The sequence below is a fragment of the Crocodylus siamensis genome, chromosome 5 (assembly GCF_052110815.1).
Source record: "Crocodylus siamensis isolate JL-2025a chromosome 5, ASM5211081v1, whole genome shotgun sequence".
NCBI lineage: Eukaryota > Metazoa > Chordata > Crocodylia > Crocodylidae > Crocodylus > Crocodylus siamensis.
Genome location: NC_143399.1, coordinates 9,218,636 through 9,228,175, shown reverse-complemented (window position 1 = coordinate 9,228,175; position 9,540 = coordinate 9,218,636). Strand labels below are relative to the sequence as shown.

The following is a 9,540-nucleotide window of genomic DNA, read 5'->3' as shown; positions in this document are numbered from 1 at the left end:
GTTTTCAGGTTACTACTGCACTTCCACTGTTACTAACCATGAGAAGCAGCCACAGGCCTGAACTCGTGGTGCAAAAAGTCCTAGACTTCAGCTCATCAGTAATCCCTCAACAATGGCAAGAGGCATTTGCTAGGGCTGTGCGAAGCTTCGGTAGCCAATTCGATTTGGAGGCGATTTGGCCTGATTCAGCAGCCGAATCTCCGAATGCAAACTGGGAGACCCATTTAAAGGTCCGATTCTAATCGGAAGCCTCTGAATTGATTTGGAAAAGAGTCAGCACCAATTCAGGATTTGGCCATAGATTAAACAGGCAGGATCCTCGACCACGGCTGCCTCCAGCTGGTAACTCTGTTGTGGTGGGCAGAGAGGGGAGGGAAGGGGCTGGGACAAGTGCTGCCCAGGGCGGGGGTGGGCAACTCGCACCACTGGTCTGGAGCTGCTCATGTGGTGGCTTGTCCTGCAGCTCTTGCTGTGCCACCGGTCTGGGAGGGCATGGGAGGGGCATGTGGCCCAGGATCTGCATGGGGCGGGCAGCAGCAGGGCATAACCCCCACTCCCACTGCTGCCACACCCGCATCTCGCACCCCCCTGCCCCCTTCCCCGAGTCCTGCGCCGCCCCCCCACCCATCCCAGCCCCAACCCCTCCCTCGCTGTGGGGGTGTTGATCTTCCCGTGCCCCTTCCCTCTCCCCTCTGCCCACCACAACAGACTTACCAGCTAGCGGCAGCCGTGTCCAGCATTGAGGACTGCTGCCTCTTTAGTCTATGGCTGAATCTCTTTATCGGCGCCGAACCTTTGGATCCTATTTGGTTGAATTGAATTGGGGCACTAACTGAATCTCCTAATCGAATCGCTATCCCTCCGAATAGGCCGAATCTGAATCCAAAGTGAACACTTGCTGCTTCACACAGGCCTAGCATTTGCTGAGGCTGCTTCGCACAGGCCTAGTAATGCTGAGCACTTACATTGCAACTCACCTCAGGATGGCAAAGTGCTTCACAGACTCCCATTAGACCCCCAGTGGAGCCCTGGGAGGAAAGTCTTAACAGACCCATTTTGCAGATCTCAGGCACAAGAGTCTTTTTCTACCCAACGCCTCTCTCTCCATCTCTCAGGCCACCACCATTGGATGCAAGCTGCATGCAGGTGTTACCAGCCTGTCATCCAACTTGGGATACCAAACCTGATGCCAGACTACATGAGAGGCTCCAGCTTCCCAAGCTGCTAATGGACTGGCAGAATGGCCCTAGTACTAGACAAATGGGACTGAAAGCCCCCACCTATGTACCCAGCAAAGCCAAGGGACTTGCCTGTCACCATGCAAGGAGTCTGCTATGATAGCCATAGCAGAGCCTTTACTGTTGCTACTATACCTTCTAGCTGAAAGCTGTTATGCACCGTGTATTGCATCCCCCAGGCAAGCAGGCATGGGAGGTACTTTTAGATGGTATTCAGAAAACCTTAATTAAAAACACATTTTTGAAAGGAGGATGGAAATAGATTGTTCTCCCTTAGCCACGGGGAATAAACAAATGAAAGCAGGCAAACACTTGGCGGTCAGGGAGCGTGGGGGGCGGTGGCGGTTTGCCTTTTTGCTTGCATTTTTCTTTTGTTGCTCCTCTTTCTTTTAAGTATCACTTCAGATCCTCATTGAGAGCTCAGAACCTGGCAACTGCCTGGCGGAAGTGAGCTGCTTTCAAGAAGAGGAAAACAATGGAGGTGGACACAGGTTTAAAGACGGATCTGGGCAGATATACTGACAGATGACTTGGTAGGGGAGCAACAGGAAGACAATTCCTAAATTATAGATAGGAGATTATTTCACGGAGGAAAACTCTTTCCCTGTCTCATAGGCACTGCAAACCAGGGTCTGTATCCACTGCCCTACTAAGGACCCCACAACAGCACATCAGATCTACAGCAAGACTTGCAGAATCCAGCTGCCTTTATTTGGGTTTTGTCTATTTCTGAGCATTTTGGGCAAGCTGAGCAATCATGGTGATTCAAATATGAGTTAGATTTTCAGAGCCCTTCCTCCTACTCTGTACTATCTTCTCATCCCCGGGGACACCAGGCCAGCCATCCCTTCATCACCTTACCCTTTGCAATGTCTTGACTCCCCACATGGAAAGCAGCCTCTGCTTGTAAACTGAGGGAGGGGAAGGGAGTGCTCATTCAGTCCCCATTTATGCATATGTGAGGCTTATCCTGTAATGTCTTTTTTCACGGCGGAGAAGAGACAGCATTAAGGCCCCATCAGCAGTCAGCATTAAGGGTCACTTTATTAGGGCTGCTTGACACAAAGCACATTGCTTGTCTTGGTTCACTAGCTTGCAGACTAACATAGACTATGCTGGGTGGTGCCAACACGCCAGACCTCCCAGCCTGGAATAAGCCGGTAAGGGAAGGAGCGCTGACAACACGACTGTTCGAACCTTTCTCCATCCCGTGCCCTCTGGACTTCTGGTAGCAGGAGACTGAATCTCTTTACTTGAAGCCACCATTTCCTCCACGACTTGTTTTAACCTTGTGTGTTTCTTGGTTCCGGCCACAGGGGCAGCCCCGCGCCTCTCCCCAGGCTGGCCCGGGATCCCAAGCTGTGGTCTGCACAGCTGCAGGGAGGGAGGGGGTGCAGGTAATTCCCCCCATGGGCCAGGCCAGCGTGAGTCACTGACGTGCAGGGGAGAGGGGGAAAGGAGGCTCACCTTCCGGGGCCGGCCCTCCGAGCCCAGCATCTGCCCGCATAGGGATTGCCTAAACCCGGGCCCAGCAGGATGCACCGGGCAGCCCGGGGGTCTTGCACCAGGTGGTGGGGCCCAATCCTGCCCTGTACGGAGTGCTCCTGTCCCGGACACGTGGCGCGAGCTCCCCAACACGTTACCAGCTGCTGCTGATCCCCCCGGGCGCTTGTGCCAGGCAATGGGGATGGGAGCGCTCCATAGAGGGCAGGATCAGACCTCACCACCTAGCGCAAGCTCCCCAGGCCACCCGCCTTGTCCTGCTGGAGCCTAGCACCATCAGCAGCCAGCAAGAGGAGCTGGGCAGCCCCAGGGGCTTGTGCCAGGTGGTGAGGCCCAATCCTTCTTTCTACGGAGTTGGCCTGGCTAGGTAGGGAAGTGAACCCACCCCCCCAGGACCTGGCCCCCCAGCTGGAAAGACCTCAGCTCCAGGGGCTGAGATTGGGTTACGGGGCTTCGTTCCCCCCTCCTGCACATCAATGATGTGTGTCAGCTCAGTCACATGTTGATGGGGCAAATCACCCCCCACAACTGGGCAGAGCAGGGCTGGCCAGGGGAAACCCCCCAGGGGCGGGGGCTTGGGACATAACTGGAGTCAGGACGGGGGTCTGGGACAGAAGCTCCATAGACCAGTTCAATCTAAATCAGTTAAGTCTGATACTACATCCATCCAGGGTTATCTTAAATGGGGTTTGGCCATTTTGAAAACAGTGTATGTGTACTGAACTTCTGTTTGGTGACAGGTTTAAACTGGTTTCTGATCACTTATACTGGCTTATGTGTAACTTCCGTCCCTAGGCCAAATGTTGGAAGCTTCCCCCAAGTTGCACTACCAGTCCTAGAGGAAGCCAAGCTCTGTGATAATGCAGTAAGAACGAGAAGTAACAGTGACAATTACAACTGTAGAATGTATTTTCAGTTCATTCAGCAAATTTCAGATAGTCTGGGAGCATTTACTTCAAACCCAAACAAAAGGCTTCATTTTTTGGTGTGCGTGTGGGGGGGGCAGGGTTTAAGAACAGTTTCAGGATGAATGTGCTGTTCCAAATGAATATGCAGGCATTTCATTTGAAAATGTCAAAATGCAACACTGAGATTTCATTTCTTTCAAGTAAAGCTACTTGCTGAACTCAGGCCAAACTCAGGATCATTTTGGTTCCCCTTAAACTGCATTTTTTGGTGCATTTCCATTAGGTCAAAACAAACTCAGCCCCCACTGTACTCACAGCTACTAGAACAACCTTAGAGCACGAAGGCAGCATATTTCATAACTTGCTGACTGCTATTTTTGGATAAGCATGAAAATCCAGGACGAAACAAAACTAGGAATCTTTACAAACTGCTGGGGCAGCTGCATCCATTCTCCTCGGGACATCGTCCAACACCATTTTTCAAACTCAAGAAGAGAACACAGGTATATTAAAGCTTATTCTGAATATGTTTCTACACTCATGCATATATGCACATTATATACACTTGAATCAATAGTTACATTTTCAAGGCTTATATTAATTATTAAATGTATGTATTGTTCTTGCTGACTACCAGGGCTGAGAAGCTCAAGAGCCTGAGCAAATTAGGTGGCTAAAACCCATGAATCCCTGTCTCCCTTGGGCTCCTTTAACAATCCCAGTCCAGAGAATGCCGAAGGTGCGTATACTGTAGTGACGGACATGTTCTGATTGTTTTTGTGCACTTTAAAGTCTTAGGGCAGCTGCCATTTAGTGAGGCTGGAGGCAATAGTTGGTTAGTTGCCCAACCCCCACCTCCCCCAATCATTCAGAACAAAAGTCATTCATATGGAAAGCACCTGGTCCTTAGGCTACTGGAAAGCATCACAGGAGGCAAGTTTAAATCCAAGCTATCCCATACAGCTATTTCTTTCTGAAAAGCCTTTGATTGACTCAGCCTGCAGAGCAGAAGGTGGAATTCTGCTTGCCTTTGTGCATTTAAATGGAAGTTTTCTAGCCACACAAGTGGAAGTTTTGTTACTTGGGTGCAGGTAGTGATTCAAAGTCCCCTGCCTAAGGGTGCAGCTGGGTACGGTACATACACAGCTACATATGCACGTACCTTGGCATAAGATCAGGAAAAGGGGAATGGAAGGGCCCCAGTACCTGAGTGGTGAGGGTACTCATCCAGGAACCGGACACCTGGGTTCTGGGACCCTTCCCCCAGATGGCGTTTCAATCAGCATCTCTCTGACTTCTCAGCATTGTCAGCATCTAAACATCATACTACAGTTTAAGTATTCCCTGGCCCTCGCTTCACCAATACTTTTGAGGCTGCCTCTTGTCTTTAATAGTCAGGCACTGTCTACTTTCCCCCATCACTGATATCAACACTTTCGGGGGAAGCATTTCAGTTTTGGCGAAACCATTTTTTGATGGAAAACTCTTCCACACTGAATTTCTTCTTAGCCAGCTAAAGGTGGGATGTGCAAGAGAATAGATGTGAACAACAACAATGTTAAATTAAAAAAAAAACCCCACAAGGAAATGACCAATTTTTATTAAGGTGCTGTTTTCACATATGCTTGCAAGGCAAACTAGCACATCTAGCTACAGAAGGATGTATTCGCTGTGTAAGGACACCTCAAAACAACAAATAAACACAGCATTAGGATGGTGCATTGAGGAAGCTTGAAAGAAAGTAGGCTGTCCAGTATAGAGGCCGCATTCTGCTCTGACATACGCCTCTGATCTCACTGGAGATGAACAAGCAAGAGCAAAAGTTACACCAATCATTTAGGAACATTTGGCTGAATGTGCAAATCAAGATACACCATGGCTCCAGTACAATATCTGCTCACTGATGGCTACACGAATCTCAAAACGAGGCTCAGCTTCCTGCTGGCCCTTGGATATTGATGGTAGCCACAGCTGTCTGGAAGAGTCTGTCAGGCTCCCAGGACTGGCTGTCACAGTCCAGCTTGCAGCTAACAAAATATCTCCTGAATCCGTTCAGTGCCATTGATGGACTGCTTTGGTTGGTGCCTGCTAACGGATGTGGGTCAATGCCTAGAAAACAGCAAACCCAGTTTAGATTTACACCATGACAACACGGTTTTATTAATAAAAGTTGTTTCTGCTCATTGTGGGTGAAATTCTCCCCTCTGCAAGGGACCAGTATGCATCACTCAGTTGGGATCTAAGTGGATCCTAAATACTCAAAATAGGACCTAAGCAGGCCTTAAAAAGGGGCATCAGTCTTGTGCTGGCCTTCTGCACAAAGCTGGATCTCCCCCTGCATGCAATTAAGACTAGAAACACAATGGCACATGGGCTTAAAGGACTTAGGTAACTGCATCAAAGCCGATAGTTTCTCTGCAGAGAGGATCTCTGAGATTGTAACACAAACTTCCAAGTTAAGCTATGCATTTTATTCTTACGTACAATACAATCTCATACATTTGTATTCATAATCCTGAAGGATTCCAAGTTCCTTTACAAAATATATATTCTAGGCCACCAAATTGCTCCACCTGTATTTGAAATGTAGCTACCTCTCAAGTGAAATTCAATGAAAAGCCTGCAGTAACCACATACCACAATGCCAGAGAGGCAGTGAAGCATGCCAGTTGAAGCTTTTATATGGGCAAAAAAAGCCATGACCTGTCGTGAAATGTGGCCAGAATGCTTGGGCTACCTTGACATTTTTTATGGATATTTCAGTGTGAAATCATGGTCTTATGAGTAGATAGCAACCCTCGCAGCATGCTGCATCCTAACACCATGCTGAGATAGTGGCTCGTTATTGACTCTAAATGACCAGACCTGCTTTTAGCAGCACCCTGGACTATCTTGGGTGATTCTGACAGTGAAAGGCCCTGCAGAAATTTCAAAACTGTGCCAAATTGCTTGGCCAGCTTAAAATAAAACAAAATGTGCAGCATATTTTTCTTTAACATAGTTTCTGCTCACCACCATCATCATCCCTCCAGATTTCTTGTTAAATGAAAGGACAAGAGGAAGCACAGGGGACTGATAATGGCACACACAGTGTTCCCATCTCATATTCATTGATTCTCATGCAACCCTGGGTGGTAGTGATTGAAGTGGCCCAGGCCAGGTTCAAACCAATGGATGTGTGTGTCCATGTCACAAAATAGCAACCAGTGTGTGAGTGACCCAACAGAGAAACGGAGGAGCAAATGGACATCCCCTGACCCCGAAGAAGCCCCTTTCAAGATAGAAATGAAGGTGAAATAATGTGAAGAAACTTGCAGTGCTGCAGCTCTTGCTGTAGTTGTTGCAGGGATAAACACAGGGTTCTGGTCTCTCGAGCTGTTAATCCAGCACTTCCCATCAACATCAAATACAACAGGAAAAACCCTTAAACCTATTTTATTTATATATATGCTACAGAAATTAGAGCTGGAAGGGACCTCCCCAGGTCATCTACTCCATCCCCAGGCTCTGGAGCAGGATTCGGTGCACCTAGACCAGTCCTGACGGATGTTCGTCTCCCAATGAAGGGGATTCCACAACTCCCTGTACAGTCCTCACTATCCTTCTCATTAGAAAGCCCTTTTCCTGATATCTATCCTAAATCATCTTCACTGCAAATAAAGATTATTACTTCTTATCCTATCACCTACAGAAGTGGAGAACAACTGATCGCGGTTCTCGACAACAGCTTTTTACATGTTTAAAGACTGTTAGCAACCTTCTTTTCTAAATTTAAGTAAACCCAATTCTGTCGACTTGTCCTCACCAGTCATGTTTCCTAAACCTCTTATCACTCTTCCTGCTCTCCCTGGGAAATTCTCCCCTCTGCAAGGGACCAGTATGCATCACTCAGCTGGGACTTGGCTAATTAGCAGCCATCCTATCTTTATCGTTTTTTCCTCCTCATCTCTTCATAAGCAATGGTACTTACCAGGCAACACTTCACAGACTCCACAAATATTAGTTTTCACAACAGCCTTGGGAGGAAGGCAGGTATGATCATCCCTAGCACGCAGACAGGGAAAACTGAGGCAGGAGGGTTAAGTGACATGCTCACGGGCACACAAGGAACTGGTGTCAGAGCTACTGGTAGCACCCAAGAGATCCTAACTCTCAGTCCAAGATCTCTCTGGTATGTCTTACTACCTCAGAGTAAATCACAGACAACAGCAAGCTTTTACCTTTAGAAGCTGCTAAAAGTCTCCTGAGCTACAGACACTAAACTTCTGACCTCATGATATTATGAAAAAGCAGCAGAGACTTGCTTAATTTATGTAAAGGGGACTTGCTATTGCCAGGAGTCCTTTCACTCCTCCCATAGCATTATTCTCCTGCATTTACGGCAGCAGGAAGCTATGGTCTTGGGCCTCAGTATGACCCATACGTCAGAATGCGAGTTTTTTCACAATGTTTCAACAAAGCCAAAGAGCAACTTCCTTCTTGCTGCTGGTGAAGTCGCCGGCCGTGGGAGGTAAGCTGAGGCTCCCAGGCCTCATGCAGCGGCTTGCTGGGTGGGACAGGAGACGAGGAAAGGCAGATTTGCTGCTTGCGCGTGTTCCAGCTATTCTCAGAACAATTATTGAGCCCAAAAGGTTCCTTCCCTCCCTTTTGAAAGACACTGCTCGTTCATGGCTGTGTACACATGCAATAGTCTTTAGCCATGAGTTTTCTCCAGAAGCAGAAAGCAGAATGAATGTTTTGTGCCATCTCAAGTCCTCGGTAGTATTCATAAATTCCATCTCAAGGCCAAAGTACAGCTTGTCTGTCCTGGTTTGCATTTTCAGTGCTTCTGCCTGGGTCTGAGAGATGAGCAGCTTCACTTTGTCCATAGATTCCAGCATGAAACTGAGACAGGTCAAGACACTTCAGTCTTTGCAAGGTTCCCTCTCCGTGCCTCTCTGGGCACACTCGAAGCAGAGCAGTGTTAAACTATTCCCATCCATCTAGCATAGGGTCCTCCCAAACAAAGTCAAGTCATCTGCCTTGCTGGTAAGCACTGAGACCCCATGACCAATAATGTAATGACAGCATCAGAGGACCCCTATCCCTCTCCGCATCATCGGCAATCCCTTGCAGTTGAGGAGGACCATCTTCCATGCTTGCCTTATCTGTGGTCCCAAAGACAGCTGATGAGGCCAATGTGGGATTGACAGGTCCTAATGCAACTCAGGCACATGTTTCCATGTGGGGTGGGTGGCTCTGGATTCTCGGTTCGGTCTGTAACACGCTGCTTCTGCCGCTTTTCCGTCTCCTGTTTTCGTCACGAGGTTTCAAAGTGCAGAGATCCTTGCTCAGGTTCAACAGACAGGTTTCCCTTGCTTTATGCTGTGCATGAGTTCCTGGAAAACGGCGCATAACTCGAATTCGCATAAAGGAAATCCACTTTACAATGGAACAAATAGGGATACGTTGCAAGACCTCAACTGGACTGACCCCCAGACTCATTTCTATCATTTTTACATGACAATTTTGGTACTCACTGATGGCAGACAGTGCACACAAGCAAGGGGGGTGGTGAATGTTTAGTCGGTGGGAAGAGAGGGTGGTGAAGGCTTCATTGATGGACCAGGGAGAGGGGTAGGAGATCAGCTAGTGGGACACTTAGAAGCCATAATGGGGATGGCAGCTACAGAAACATGTGTTGCAGACAGCAAGCGAGAAGCACAGATCCACACAGGAGACTATATTTTGGTGTGCGTCACTCCCATAATCCACTGCAGAGCAGCGGACTGCAAACAGCCGATCACATAAGAGCAAATTTATCTTGCACATAACAGACTTTTGGTATAAAAAGGGTCATCACATAAGAGTCAATTCGTACATACAGAACGCGCATAAAGTGAGAGATGCCT

At 48.2% G+C, this 9,540-nt stretch overlaps 1 protein-coding gene across 2 annotated transcripts in view; it reads right to left on the bottom strand.

Moving 5' to 3' along the window:
- Positions 1 to 5,233: 5,233 nt before the first annotated feature.
- Positions 5,234 to 9,540, bottom strand: part of SHISAL2A (shisa like 2A) — a 29,213-nt gene continuing 24,906 nt past the window's right edge. Inside the window, exon 4 of one of the 2 annotated variants that reach the window (XM_090047636.1) lies at positions 5,234 to 9,027. The gene's annotated coding sequence lies outside the window, so the exon portion shown is untranslated. The remainder of the gene's footprint in view (positions 9,028 to 9,540) is intronic. The other variant, XM_090047635.1, reaches the window with a different exon arrangement.